Source organism: Sturnus vulgaris, chromosome 22 (assembly GCF_052056855.1).
Source record: "Sturnus vulgaris isolate bStuVul1 chromosome 22, bStuVul1.hap1, whole genome shotgun sequence".
In the NCBI taxonomy this organism is placed as follows: Eukaryota; Metazoa; Chordata; class Aves; order Passeriformes; family Sturnidae; genus Sturnus; species Sturnus vulgaris.
Window position 1 is genome coordinate 1,081,286 of NC_142264.1, and position 14,120 is coordinate 1,095,405.

At 46.0% G+C, this 14,120-nt stretch overlaps 1 protein-coding gene across 2 annotated transcripts in view; it reads right to left on the minus strand.

The window, feature by feature from the left end:
- Positions 1-10,955, minus strand: part of NEK6 (NIMA related kinase 6) — a 45,025-nt gene extending 34,070 nt beyond the window's left edge. The window contains exon 1 of one of the 2 annotated variants that reach the window (XM_088177516.1): positions 10,836-10,955. The gene's annotated coding sequence lies outside the window, so the exon portion shown is untranslated. The remainder of the gene's footprint in view (positions 1-10,835) is intronic. The other variant, XM_088177517.1, reaches the window with a different exon arrangement.
- Positions 10,956-14,120: the final 3,165 nt, after the last annotated feature.

The window sequence follows — 14,120 nt, forward strand, 5'->3', positions numbered from 1 at the left end:
ATAATTAACTGTATGAAACATCCCACTCTGTTTCAAATCACTACCTACACCCAGCTCGGGTCCATATTCCCATTCTAAGCAAGCAAGATTATAACCTTAGATACTCTGTCTTCTAGTTTGGGGAAAAATCCAGTTCAATAGCTTGAAAATAGCAAAGTTTGGCACAGAGTGCTTGGCTGGATCACTGCCACTTGAGCTAATACATTTTTGAGGGAACATTTCAAGTGCCCATCTCTCACCAGGTAGTTTACTTCTAATTTTAGTTTTAAGTTTTAAAAATTCTAACTGAGTTAAGGGTTGGATTTTGTTTGGTTGTTTTTTTCCTGTGTTGTAGTACCAGCCCCCCAGAACTTGGTCCTAAACCAAAAAACATAATTGTTTAAGTCTTCTGGACACATTTCAGATGCTCTGCAGACCCATCCATTCCAAGGGATGGTTTCACAGGGCTCCTATTAAACAGCTGCAGGATCAGTGCCAAGAGCACTTGGTGATTTATATTTTAAGGTAAATGTTCCTTCTCACCAGCTCAACTGGACTATTCCTACCCCTTCTTTCACTGCACTCAATTTACTAGTACAACATCACATGTAAATATTTATGTGTGCTGTTTGTGTAGGATATAAACATCAAATACATTTTCACATCCAAACCTGGGGATGGAGAGCAGTCAGCATCATTTAAAGGGACAATACCTGTTCTGCAGAGAGGTGATACAGTGACCATGGTACAGCAATAGAAGGTTGCATTCTTCCCCAACCAGTTTTCACTTAGGTGTGTTTCAGATAAAGTAAAACCTTAATTTATATTCTCACAGTTGCAATTTTGAGCCCTCCAGAAAATTCACTGTATTTTTATCACCTTTGAACCATTAGAGCCAGATCTCTCAGGCCACCACTGCTGCTAATGAAACACATGACAAAAATAAACACATACCAAACCTACCTGGAATTTTACTGTACTGCTTACCAAGCATGCAACAACATGCTCACGTTTTAATTTATAATGCAATAAAGCTTTCAAACACGAAGCCAAATTATTTAAGAACACTTCTGTTATCCTTCTTGGAATTCATTCATTTCTGATGAAGGGAAGATTAAATATAGGCTGGAAATATATTCATAACATAAATGCTCAGAGAAACTGCCAGACATTTTCACATCATTAAATGCTAAGTGAAATGAGTCCCATCTCGTGGAACACACAGTGTCTGTACCAGCACTGCCACCTCCGTGCCAGGCTGGCTCCTGGCACAGGGGGGACATCTCACTGCCCCCCAGGCAGGTGACAGTGACAGCTGAGACACAGCTCCACTCCCCAGCAACATCTGAAGAGCCCCTGTCAACACCAAGAGCCAAAACTCAAGCCCTGGGGAAGAGGGATTTTTCTGAGGCTATGGTGAAACCCCTCCATCTAAACCAGCCCCTAAATAAGTTCCTACCACACACAACCAAGAACCCAAACTGTTCACAGCTCGTTCCTATCAGACACCTTTAGCGCCCACCCATCCCACACAGGGGCACAAGTGAACAGACCCTCTTAACCCAGTAAGACAAAACCAGAACTAAGATCCAAAGTACAAAAATAAAATTTGAATCAGCTCTGCTGCTACAGACCCAAACTCTGAATGTGGGATCAATTCAGCCCAGCCCCTTATCAGAAAGTTTAACAAACATAAAACTTTGAATCTTAACAAAGTTTTCCATAAATTTTTATGTACATATGTGATTGGAAACACCACCACTTAGCACTTATAAATATCTTTTAATTAGAACACTTCCACACACTCAAGAGGCATTAAGCAAACCTCACAAAAATACCTCTGAAATTACTGCTGTAATTTCTGAAATGTTTGAGAAAGGTAGATCAAAGTACAAGAGCAAGCCCATGTCTGATGGGCTCAAAATCCACAAAAGCTGCTGTAACCAGCTCTGCTCACACAGTTCTGCTCAGGCTCTGTTGGCTATGAAAGACTCAAATCATGTCTCAAATCCAGGGAAAAGGAACGGAGGAAAATAGAGAATATGTTCCCCCAGCTTCAAAACATCAGAACAACAGCTTGAAGTATTTACATTTCCCATAATCAGAAGGAAAAGGAAATGATGCTGAGAATTGTGCAGCCCAGCCAATCCAAGGATTCATGTGATTCAAATCCAAAAGCAACTTCAAAGCCACCTCATAAAACTCAACCCAAAATGTGCAGGCAGCCAGATGTTGGCATCACAGGAAGAGCTTTCACAGCATCTGGATCCTGCAAACAACAGCCAAACGGAAGCAGAAACTCTTCTCCACATAAAAATATTTAATGTTTCTCTACTTACAAAAATAGCTATGCTAGAAATATCGTTTGTGCTTTTTCCGCCCCAAAATAACTTCTGCCAAGTAAGCCTGCATTATCAATATTGCTATTAAATAAAAGTCAGCTTCCCTGCACGTTCCTGAGTATCTGGAGCCAATGGCACAAGTTTTCCAAAAATGAATGCAGCTCTTTAGTTCCTATCCCCACCTCTGTATCCCTGTGTGCAGCACATCTCCATCTCCCTTCCCACATGGGCACAGCTGGACTCAAAGAACAGGATTCATTCACCACTACCTTGCACATCAAGGCCACAGGGTAAAAACAAAGATCTGTTCTTTATGATGTCTGCAGAGCTACTTTTATTACTTATTTTGATGACAGACAGGGTTAATGAAGTTCTTGCAGAGAACTCTCCCTTTCCTGGGCTAAATGCCCAAATTCTTTCAGGATTCACAAGACTTGTCTATTTAAATTGGGTCCAATTTTTTTTCCCTACAGAAAGGCCTGCACAGAATGTTCTGAAGAGAAGCTGGGAATTAACCTTTCAAGAAAATTATAACTAAATGTGCAAGCTCTGAATAAGAGACAAATCACATTTCACACTGCCCTCTGCAACAATTTTCTATTGCTCTAATAAGCTTCAGTGCTGAAGCATAAACTCAGTATTATCAGATTATTAAAAACCATGAGCTTACTCATGGAAACAAGAATCCTGCCCACCCTGCATCTCTTTCCCAACCTCCCCAATGCTGACACCTTATTAATCCCTGTGAATAACATACTATTACTCATCAAAAGAAATTTTTCAAGTCCAGCAAAATCCAGGTGCAGCTATGCCTGACCAGGGAAGTTGGAAGCCACGTGGCAAAGCAAGTGCAAAAGCAGAACAGTCCCTCTTCCTGCACTAGTGGTGAAGCAGAAAAGCTAAAATAAGACATTACAATCACCTCAAAGTGCAAACCAGGGGAACTAAAAGAAATCCCAATAAGTCAGTCACAGAATAAGTTATTGCATACCTTAATATACAAAGAACTAAGTGCAAACACAGGTAGAGAACCATCCCCAACACTGTTTACTCTTGGATGGTAAGGTTCTTACATCTGACATAATGTTATAAATTGAGTAATTGACCCACAAGGAAGTAAAGAGCTCAAGAGAGTTAAAAATTACCCTATAAATACCACAAAGATTAACAGGTTTGTAATACCCACCCAAGAAGCGCTTACTCTAAGGAGAATGATTATGAACACACAGCAAGAATATTTACTCCATGGCCCTGAGCTCAGTATATACAGACTCCACAAAAGGCAGCACTGCTTCTTAATACAGTGACAGCTGAGAGTCACTCCTTAGGGCTCCCAGTTGATTAAAGGGTGGCACACTGACACTCAGTTGTGACTTACTTGCTTCCTTAAAACACAGCTATGTATTTTTAAAACCTTTTAAATGTTTCTTAGGGGGTTTTGTTACAGTGTAATATTTTTGAGACTCATTTTTTTACAACTGTGACAGAAGAGCTAATGAAACACCAGCAGCACAAAGAAGGAAGCAGAATCTCCATGAAACAGGAAGGAATTTTTGCATTCATGTTTGATGTCTATGTACCCTGAAACTCTACTCTTGGGGGAAAGAAACCTTAAAATACCTAAACCCTGTCTCCTCACTGCAATGACAGAGATGTGCCCCAAGAACCAGAGCCCACCACAAACCCTCCAAGAGAGGCTTCACATTCAGAGTGTTCCTATGCAGGAAAAAAACATTCCAAAAAGGAGAAAACCCACACCTTTTCAGGATGGCAGCAACAAGTGTCCACAAGGTTAAGAACAGGACAGGACACTTCAACTGAAATTCCTGAAAGGATTGTATTGAATGTGCTTTGAAGCTCTCATCTATCCTGTAGGTCGGCATTCTCCAATTATTGCACCATCTGCAGCGATTTTCCTCTCCAACTCCACAGTTTAAAAATCACCAAGCTAAGAAAAAAGTTACTCTCCCAAGTCAAAGGGGACAGTTGGCTCTAAGGAAAGAAGAAAAACTGGAACTTACATTATCCTGGAATACCTGAGACAGGAGACAGCAGTGGTGTGGGAAGTGAGCACCACCAAGAGGGGTGAAAGAGCTCAGGCTGTGGCACCCCCAGCACCCCAGCTCTCAGAGGCTGCAGTCCCAACTACCCAGCACTTGGTTTTCCTGCCAGCAGGGACTTCAACCTCCACTCCATGCACACCACGAGTTTCTACCAGGCTGGTGGATACTTCCCACCTCACAGCAAGTGGGCTTCCCACAGACCCAACCACAAAAGTAACCAGAGAACAGGATCTGTCACTGAGCTCTGCAAAATGAAAGACTTGCAAATCCTCCGCAGGGTGTGGAGCAGCACCTGCTCTGTCAGCAGGCTGAGCTGGGACGGGGTCATAGTGCGGTTTTTGGTCCCTGCAATGTCACCCACGTGGGGAGGAGATCGTGATTCATTCGGAGAGACTGAGTGGAGGGGCAGGATGGCAACAGCCTCCCCCAAAGGGACAGCACAGTCCTGGGGAGTCCCAGCACATCCAGCACCGAAGGGTGTTTGGGCTGAAAGGTGGGAGGATGCACTGGAACAAGACACTGCAACATCCCCTGGAATGTCCCTCAGCTCTGCTGGCAGCGCTGCCCTGGCTGGTGGGGACACCCTGCAGGCACAGGTTTTGGAAGAGCTGTGCAGTGCAGAATGTCATCACCCTGCTCCGAGGGGATTCTCTGTCCTTTTCTCCAGCACTGCCACACTCAGGGTTATCGCCCTTAGCTCCTCCAGCCTGGCTGGCTTGGGAGAGGTTGGAGCTCACAGATGCCCACACCTCCTGCCAGCAGCAGGAGCAGCCCCTGCCTGCTAGGAGGGCTCGCTTCCAAAACGGGCATCTGGAACAGCAGCAGCATCTCCACACTTGGGAAATCAACATTTCCAGACCATTTCCAACTGATGTTACACAAACAATCCATCCATCCATCTGCTGAATTCAGAAAAAAGCCTGTTACACCTTGGGCTGCGATGAACCCACCCAGAGGTGCAGCCACATAAAACCTTGGGGAGCTGAGGAGAGCAGGGACCTCTGGCAGGGAAAGCTCAACAGCTTCACACTACAACCCAAACCAGTCAATACTTTGATAAAATAACAACATTAATTGCCTTCCTAAATCTATTGCATTGATCTGTCCAGACTGGTGCCCGAGGTCTGTCCAAGGGCAGGGGACAGGCTGGCACCTACTTTGATTCATCATGTGAAACACAATTCAAAGGTTGGAGTCCAGAAATGGAGACCGAAGTCACTCGAAACAAATAAGCACAAAAACTTTAAGAAGTGCCTAAGAACTGTAAAATGCCTATAAATAGCCCAGAGGGGTTAAAACAAGAAAGATAGCAAGGAAATCACCACAAAGGAGACACCTGGACGCCAACAGCAGCAACAACTTTGTCAGTTAAAAAGAATGATCTTAGCACTTCTGCACTTTGTGATCTGACATGTCATAACTATTTTAATAAGTTTATAATTACCATGGTGAACTAGCTCATAGAACAATAAACTAGCACATCCAATTTATAATCCCAAACTTCATGCAGTTCTGTGCAAAACCTCCATTTCTGCCATCTCGAGATCTCAGCAGAAAGCACTCAACCTTAAACCTACTCTTTTTCAGACTTAGTTACACCTGGACTCTACTAAAAATGTGGATTTGCTGATAGTTCCTAAACTACCTGATTTTCTTGGGTGAAACACAGTACAAGCACAGGACAGACAATACCACCTGATCTTAGCAAAACACAGCAGACTACACAAGTCATGAACTACCTGCAAGGTCTTTTTTTTTTTTTTTTCCAAAGATGCAATAAATAATACATCTGACTGCTCAACAAACATGTGTGAGGTTTCAAGAATGCTTTGGAGTACAAAATTCCCAGGGTCGCATTCACTTACAGCACTTGGTTTCAAATAGATACGAGAATGCTGTCGGTTCACTTAAACGTGTAACAGGAAACTCAAATTTGACTAAAAGGTTGTATTACATTACTACAGGGTTTATATGGAAACCTTTTTAGAAGGAAGAAGCTAAGGGTTTTTTTCCTCTCCCATCTGCGACAGACAGCTGTTCACTGCCTGGAATCTCTGATAGCAGACACTTAAAGTAGCACCAAGCTGAAGTAAATAATTTAGAAATTTAATTTCTTTAATTGTACTGGAACCGTAAAATTATTGGCAATTTATTGTATCGTGCCATGTTATAAGTCATGTCACAAGACTCAACACTGGAAGCTACACATACTGTTTTAACAGAATAGAAAATACAGCTTTTTGCTGAAATATTTTAAATGTTAAAAAAACAATCCAAGAGACTTCTCATGTCTGGACAGCAATGGCACTTACAGCGAGTCCAGATGTTTAAACACTTAGCACAGGTTAGAACTTGAAGTAATCTTGATTCAATTCAAGGTGCAGATAAAAAATATGCCAAGATAGAAAAATACTTATCTACCTGTAAAAAGATCTGACAGCTTCACAGGCTTCTGCATTCAAACCACTATTAAAAATAACTTCTTGTGCATTTCTGGTTTTAAACAAAGCTTCACTTCCAGGCTCTAAAACTGCTCACTTGGGCACACACTCAGAACCTCTGTTCCCCTGTCCTACATTTCAGCCAACTCAAGACAGCAGCTCCCAGCCCAGCTTTAGAAACACACACCTCCTCCCCAGCCTCAAAAACCTGTGAGAAAAAATTTCTGAAGTATTTTATGCAGTTTAATTTACTATGTAATTTAGACACACCACAGCAATTCCAAAAAGCACCATGACTTTTAAGTCAGACCTAAATCTAGATTTTGTATGCAAATGTTTTGGCTTCTGGGTTTTTTCCTTCAAAAAAGAGAAATACTGACTGGGCCAACATCACCTCTCAGTTTGAACACTTTGAATTCTTCTTTCACCTCCTAGATTTTCCTCCATTTAACGTTAGAGACAGAGCTCTGCAGTGAAACAGGGGATTCACAGGGTGCAGCCTGTTCCCAGGGAAAACATGCCAGTCCCTGAGAGCAGCCTTGGATCCCTCAGTGCCACCACGGGAACAGGCAAGGACAGAGTTTGGGAAAGCTCCATCTGTCCTTCCAGCAGCCACAAAGAGCCAAGTGTTCAACTCTCTTATTTCCAACTCCTTTTGGCTCCTTGGTTTTACACCAATTCCCTGAGAGCTGAGCCAGCCTCAGGACGGGGAATGGCAGCCAGGAACAGCAGGGGAACCCTCCAGCCCAGAGGTGTCACACACCCCAGGCTGTGACTGAGCCCGGCCACTCAGGAGTGCCTGGAGCCCACCCATGGATCCTCCCCAGTGCAGAACAACTGCTCTGATCAACCCTGAGCTGCCGGGGGAGAGCAGCAGGGCCCTTGCTGAGCACTGCCATGTGCTTGGACTGAAAGCTTTACACAGGCTGAGCACAACAAACACAGCTTAACAGCGCTGGGTGGCAGAAAAAACTGTTCTCAAGGCCTCTGCCTTTAACAGGACATTGCTCACTTTGCCCATTTTAGACAAACTTTAACTTCCATGTGATTTTGTACTGTGTCCAGCCCATGGCATGTGCCACAGGCACAGAGCCTCCTCTGCCACCGTGCCTGTCCCACAGCCAGGAGCAGAGCAGGTCACCATTCTCTGCCTTCATTTTCAGCATCTTCAACGACAAGTGGTATCAAGGCTATCATAAACTACATTTCAGCTGCATGACTATTTAGCTTTTGCCTTCAATATTACAAGATTTTTTCCTGATCTTGTATTTATACTGGCTACAACGACACATACCACATAATTTCCTACAAACAACCCAGTCGAGCACCTGGGGAGGTGTACACTGCATTAGTCACCATCAGCCCATAAAAGGTTAAACAGAATGGTTCAGTGAGCTTCCAAGAGAAATTCAGGAGTGTGTGTCATGGGCAGAATGGCCATTCACAACTTCCCAAACCATAATTCTGTGCTCAAACCATACACAGCATCACGACCACTCTCTGGCTATGCAAGTGCTGAGCTGCAGTAAAACTGTGGAAGTTGCAATTAGAAACAGGTTTGTTCAGTGGTGAAGGTGAGCCCAGCTTCTGAAACCAGGTTCCATGTACTTACTGTTCTCATTTGCTGAAGATCACCATGAACGACCTCTTTTTGCAACAAGAATCTCTATGAAAAGCAAGTTAGAATGACAAAAACTAAAGCACAAGTTGGGCTATTAAATTCATTTTCCCTAAGGACCCATCTAAGCTTTCATTTAGGACAAAGCAAATGTCCTACAAGTCCCTGATTTCCACTTTCATAATTTCATTTTTGAAATCCCCCTGCAAGTACTTCCTCTGCTCCTCCAGCCACAGTCCATTTTCTTGCTTTAAATTCAGACTGAATACATTTGATTTCTCCCACCTGCCCCAGCTGTTGGCTGCTGCAGCCACAGGGGTTGGTCTGTTCTGCCAGGTTGGTTGTTGTTATACATTTTTCACAGCCTTGAGGTCAAATATATTTCGCACCACATAAAGGGAGAAAAGATGCTAAAATACATCCACTAATTAATCCTTTACACATCTAGAAAGCTGCAGGTGTTCAAGAAGGGGACTTGTTGGTAACCATCCCCATTTTACAGCTAAGAGAGCAGAGGCAGAGCAGGAGGAAAACCCAATGGGCATTTCTGGCTCCTACCCCATTCAAACAAAAGTATTCATTTTACTCCGAGTAAACAACAGCTCATTCAACAACAAAAAAACTCTTTCAAGCCATTGCAAGAGCCCTTCAGACCAACAGGTAGGTGTGAATAAAGCCCAAAAACACTGCAGGAGAAGCCTCAGAATCTCTCACTGTTTTCTCCAGTACAGCCTCAATAACTGCAAGAAATGAGAAAAAGCCAGTGTAGGCTCAGTATTTCCAATGTGTATTTCAGTGTTATAGACTGACATAAAACTTTTCAGGCAGGATCACAGAGAGCAAGTACTGCAAAAAAAACCCTGTTTCCCAATATGAGCTTAGGGTTCAAATTATTCATCTTCATCTGGTTTTCTCCCAACAAAATGAACGGAGAAGAATTTCAAAAGGTATATAAAAAAATCATATTCCAATTATGCATCCATTCTATGCCACAAAACACCTATTTGTCAAGAAACAGAATTCCAGAGAAAGGAGGGAGAAATGAAACAAGCAGAAACATTTTATACATCACAGGTGTTAAGAAAGCAAGTTTGGTTCTGCTCAGAGGTGACAGCACTCACTCACATTCCATCTAGAATCTCACTTCCCACAGAAGATGCTCTTTTTACATCATAATCAGAGTTTCTCACAGCTCCCATTTTTTTAGGTTTCTAAGATTCAGAGCCAGAGGAAATAGGCAGCAACAATCTTATCTAAAAGCAGTTCCTTCTTTTTTTCTGTTGTTGCTTAACAGAGTATGCCTGTCACAAAGAATGTCTACAGGAAAAAAAAGTGGAAAGAGTTTGACTCAATGTCAAGAGATGTCTCAAATGTAAACGCTGTAGAAATGCTGCAGAAGTTAAACGGTTGCTTACAGTGATTCACAAAAAATGAACTTTTAAAAGAGACACAGAACTGACAGCAAGACAGTCACAATGTGTCAGGAACTTGCATCACTGGACTTGTAATTGCTGCAATATTTCCTATCAAACTACTTCTCCTGCAATAATGCCATAGGCAATCACCATAGGCGGAGATATTCCATGTGCGCGAACAGGCAGACAAACAGATGGGCTCAGAAATCCACCGCTATTCTAACCCAGCACAAATCACACTTCGGAGAGAGGAACACGCTGGGGAGGAAAAGCTGGTATTTGCTAGTTCAGCTCTAGCATGTGCTCTGTCCCGAGCCATGTGTGATCCTCCGGCGCTGGGGTTACCGCGGGGCTCCCAGCCCTGGGGACAGCGCGGCACAGTCGCTGCACCCCGGCACTGGCCAGGGGAGCGGGGATCGCCACGATCGCTCCCAGGACACCCCAGCGAGAGGAGCCGGGCAGGGGCTCGGGGCCTCCCGCACAACCCCGGGAGGAGACAAACCAGCACAGCCCGGGCTCTGCGGGGCAGCGGGCGGGGAACGGCTCCTCCTGGGTGCGTGTGCTCGGAACACAGCTGCTAAAGCGGAAAACCCCCCCAAACCTCCCCCAAGCCTCCGAGCGACGCCGAGGCGCGCAAAGCTCGTGTTCGCAGCACAGTCCCAACTTCGCTCAAGTGGCAAGGCCGCCGCTCGGCCCGTCCGGCGGCAGCGGGGCTGACCCGCCCGCCGCCGTTCCGCTCCCGGCCGCTTCCCGCTCCCGCCCGGGCACGTGCGGGCCCCGCGGCCCGGACCCCCCGCTCCCGCATGGCTCCCGCATGGCTCCCGCACGGCCCCCGCCAGCGCGGCCGCTCGATCCCCCCGCCGCCCCTCGCTCGGTCCCGCGGCCCAGCCGGGGCTGCCCGGAGGCGCCGGGGCCCGCGGCGGGCGGGGACACCCCCGGGCCGGCCGGGCGGAGCGCAGGGCCCCCCGTGTGCTCACCTGCGGGCGCGGCGGAGGCGCGGCGGTGGCGGCGCGGGGGGCGCGGGAGCCCCGCAGGAGCGAGCGAGCGGCGCCGCGTCCCGCACGGAACTTCGCCGCGCGCGCGCCCGCCCGCCCCGCGCTCCCGCGCACGCGCCGCCGCCACCCGGGCGCGCGCGCCGCCGCTGCCACGCAGGCCGGGCGGGGGCCGCGCGCGGGGGGCGGCGCGTGCGCGCTCGGCGCCACCTGCGGCCCCGCACCTGGCGCGGCCCCGGCGGCCCCGGCACCGCCCGCGCCCCCCGCTCCGAACCGGAGCCCGCGGCTCTCCCCGCCCCGGCTCCCCGGGCCCGCCATCCGCTCCCGCCGGGGCTGCGGAACGGCGGCCGCGGGACCCCAGCGCGGGTCCGGCCCAGGCCTCAAGTGCGGCACAGCCGAGTTCCTGCACCAACCGGCCTGAACGGGTTTGGCTCCAAAATCCGTCCAGCTTTTGGGATAGAAAATCCTCAACCCGGAAATTAAGACATGTATGAGTACTCGACATAAACTGAATTTGAACTTGAAATTCAACAGGTTTTGTTCACAAGTGGGCACGAACTTGGCAATAAACGCAAACCAAACAAGCGGGGCTCAGCAATGGTCCCTGTGTGGCAGCAGGGCTGGGCACCGAGGCAATTGCTCCTGTTCTGTCAGACTCGTGTGGAGATGTTTGCTGGTAGGACTGGAAACTCCCGGCGCTGGCACAGCACAGCGCTAACCCAGCGAGCCCTGCAGCAGCTCACAAATGAAACACGCTGTGCCAGCAAAAACACCTTTGCCAATGTAACCGTTTCCACGCAGCCCTTTGCTAGTTAAAATACTACTTTAAAATGCCTTTTTTTCCTTTTCAATCCCTGCTTTACGGCAGCTGAAGTGCCCTAGCAGTGAGCATGGAGGCAGCCCCAGCAGGAAGGGGAAGGTCAGCCCAGTCCAGGCGGACCAAGGCCGGGCACCGCGATGGAGCCGAGCTCAGGGGGGCTCTGTCCTTCGGGACAGGGCGGTGGTTCCAGCCCGCTGTGCCATGCCCTGGCCTCGCTGTTTCCCAACCCCTCCAGGTGTGCTGCAGCTGTCTGGAGCACACCGTGACGCCTTGCCCCGCAGCTGCGGGGATTTGTTGTGCACGATCCCCGGGAGCAGCAGGAAAGGCCCCGCTCTGCATTCTCTGCCCCCTGTTCCCGAACACGCAGCTTCCAAGGAAATGCCTGCAGCCCTCGTGGCGTGTTGCTGCTCTGTCCCTTCTCCCTTGACTGATTGCATCACCTACACCTACACCAGAGCTGGGGGGAACCTGCTGCCTAAGACATTTCGGTTCAAATAAGTCACTTTTTCCAGCAGACTCCATTCACATACTTCAAAATAATTCTGTGTTTTACAGAACCTGAAACATGATGGCAGATCTCTGCTCAAATGGCATTTATCCATAGAAAGTCACACTTTTAGGAAAACCTTCTTGCTAAGCAGTGCCACCTCCAGCATCCAGAGAGACCAGAAACTGCCGTGGTGCTTTGGGGAGGTTTTTACTGTTTCTTCTGGAAATGCCGCTCGGTTTTGGTTTTGTTGTAAAGCTGTTTACACCTAGCTAATAGAAATTCACGGTGTTCAGTTCGGGTGAATATAAACAAGATCCAGGGTTTCTGATACATTTCAGGGACAGTGAAAGTGGATTCTCTCTCCCGGAGCATTTCTGACGGCGCAGAGTTTCTCCCCGGGGTGCAGATGCCTGCACAGCTCTGCAATGCTTCTCACTAGAGACACAGCAATAGACACAACAGATGGAAACTAAGAGGCCACCTGGTTTTAAAGCAAATCATATCATCAATCTATCAGTACAAAATCTGAAACATGGGAAAGTGCTTAGAGAAACAAAATTAATTCAATTTTTTCCTCCAAACTCAATTTTCCCAAAGTCTGTTAAAGTACCATTTGCAAAAATGCATTTCTTTCTCTTAAAATGAGAATGTCAGTGGATTGAGGTGGAAGAACTTAAGTGCTTTACATCAAAACAACAACCAAAAAATATCTATTGTTAGGCTGCCATAAGTTACCCTCTTTCTATTCAGAAAAGCTGTTTTTAAAAATCTGCTACATTCTTGTGCACAGCTCCAAGATCCATGTTTTTCATAGCTAAATTAGACAGACCAGACAGAATTAATTTAAATTATCAACAGCAATTCAGTTAGGAAAGCAAATTAAATTTCCTCAATTAAGTCTTGACAGAAATAGACTTTCGTTCATATCTGTGCTACAGTTCTGTGTGAAATTCTCTTTCAAACAACCCCTGAAGTGAGAACTTTCAGATGTTTACTTTACTTCTTCTATGTTTCAGTGTCTGTAAGAACAGCCACAGATCAAGTTTCCTGAAGTGTAAAAAATGTATTTTATACACACACATCTAAATGAGGGTTGCATCATTCACAGATCCCAGCTAACCATTTCATTTAATCAGTTCATTATTTTATACAGTTCAAGGATGGGTTGATGTACATCTTAATCTACAGTTCTTAAAGTCACACTGATTCAGTTGTCCAAAGGAATTCTTAGTTACTGTAGGTATGTAAGGAATGGAGAATTACCTAAATAAAAGTATTTTAAATAACTTATTTTTTAACCTAAAATACAAAGAAATAGGTTTTTGTGCCTCTAAAGCATTTATGGCCAATACTCACAATGTTGTAGAGCACCCACGGCCTCCTCACTATTTACAGCCCAATGTTGTAGCACTGACCGACTGGGAGTGAGGCCACTTCATTCTAATTGATCCAACAGGGCCCAGCTCAGCAAGGGAGCACTGCAATATCAGGGCAGAGAACATTAAACCAGGAACATTCCTGTGTTACTTGTGGGTTTGGAGATTCACAAGTCCGTTTTGGGAAAACTAAAATGATCTTGACCCAAATCTTTAAGGATTTTAAATCAACATACAGTCAATTTGATTGATTTACTTTATTCTGAGAGCTAAATGCAACTGTCACTGCATCCTTCATCCTCAGTCCATTATTGATAAATTCTGGCCTTACTGACTTAATATATGCCTATTGACTTATTTATTTTCCATTCCTAATAGTACACAGTGAGCAGACTGCTAGAAGTTGCTTTTCAGGGGAGGAAAAGCAACACAAAAAAGCAACCAAACAGGAAAAAAACCAAACAAAATCAAACCCAAAATAACCTTCTTCTTCAAATGTAAATTGTAGAGTTGAAGCAGAGTCAGTGTTCCAGCAGTAGCTGGAGAAGCCAGGCTGTGGATTCCTCTTTCCACAGGCAGGGCTG